The sequence below is a fragment of the Corvus kubaryi genome, unplaced genomic scaffold (genome assembly GCF_017639235.1).
Source record: "Corvus kubaryi isolate FWS band 111438036 unplaced genomic scaffold, C.kubaryi_AGA036_p1.0 36379, whole genome shotgun sequence".
In the NCBI taxonomy this organism is placed as follows: Eukaryota; Metazoa; Chordata; class Aves; order Passeriformes; family Corvidae; genus Corvus; species Corvus kubaryi.
Window position 1 is genome coordinate 5,467 of NW_024580859.1, and position 1,057 is coordinate 6,523.

The 1,057-nt window shown below is 61.4% G+C and overlaps 1 protein-coding gene across 1 annotated transcript in view; it reads right to left on the reverse strand.

Annotated features, from left to right (window-relative positions):
* Positions 1-1,057, reverse strand: part of PNOC (prepronociceptin) — an 8,189-nt gene that overhangs the window by 4,884 nt on the left and 2,248 nt on the right. The window lies entirely within an intron of this gene.

Below are 1,057 nucleotides of genomic sequence, written 5' to 3' on the forward strand. Positions count from 1 at the left end.
GATAAATATGGGATCAGAGGGGACAGAAAGGACCAGGACAGGGAGGTAGCACCAGATTTATGGGATAAATATGGGATCAGACAGGACAGAGGTGACCAGGATGGGGAGGTGGCACCAGGTTTATGGGATCAGACAGAGGTGACCAGGACAGGGATGTGGCACCAGGGTTAGGGGACAATGAAGGGACCGGACAGAGGTGACAGAGAGCACCAGGACAGGGATGTGACACCCAAACCCCTCCACGCTGGAAGATCCCCCCCAACCCCGGGGGGGGGGCAAGGGCCCCTCGCGGGCGGCAGCTCTGCGCCATCCCCGCTGATTTTGGGGCCCCTGGCCCCCGGGGGGGGGGGCCCCCATTTCCCCCCCCCCCCCCCGTTTCCCAAAGACGCCCCCGCGCTCCTCGAGGAGCCACGGAGCATCCTGCGGGCTCCCTGCCTGGCACGACGGTCACCTTTTGTCCCCGGCAGCCGGGCGGTGACAACTCGCGCCTGTCATTTGCCGGAGGGTCCGGGGGGAAGCTGATAAGGAGCAGGAATCGAGGCTTAATCTCCATCGAGTCATTAAAAGCGGCCGGGTGAGTCACAGGCTTGGCACGAAGCTCCCGGGAGAGGGCAAAATTCCTCCCCCCCGCCAGCCCGGGAAAAGCGGGATGGGCAGAGCCGGGAAAGGAGCTGCCACCCCTCCGTCGCTGTCCCCAAGAGGTTCCCGAGTCCTGGGGAGAGCGGGGAGGAGGCGCCGAGGTTCCTGCGCGGTTCGCGGGAAGGTGGGATCGGGATGGGCCGGGAAAAGAGGGAGCGGATCCCGCTTTGTGCATCTGGCGCCCCCCCGCCCCAAAATTCAATCAGGGAAAAGGGAAGGACGCTTTTAGGGGATTTTCTTCCTGGGGGAGGGTGGTGACAGCTCCAAGCCCCTTCCCGAGTTTCCCAGCCACGAATCCATGGGGGGAAAAAAAAAAAAAAGGATGTGTGTTTTCCCCATTTCCCCCAATATTTCAGTTTCCCCTATTTTTTCCTATTCTTTCCGATTTCCCCCCGTTATTTCCGTTCCCCCTGTTTTT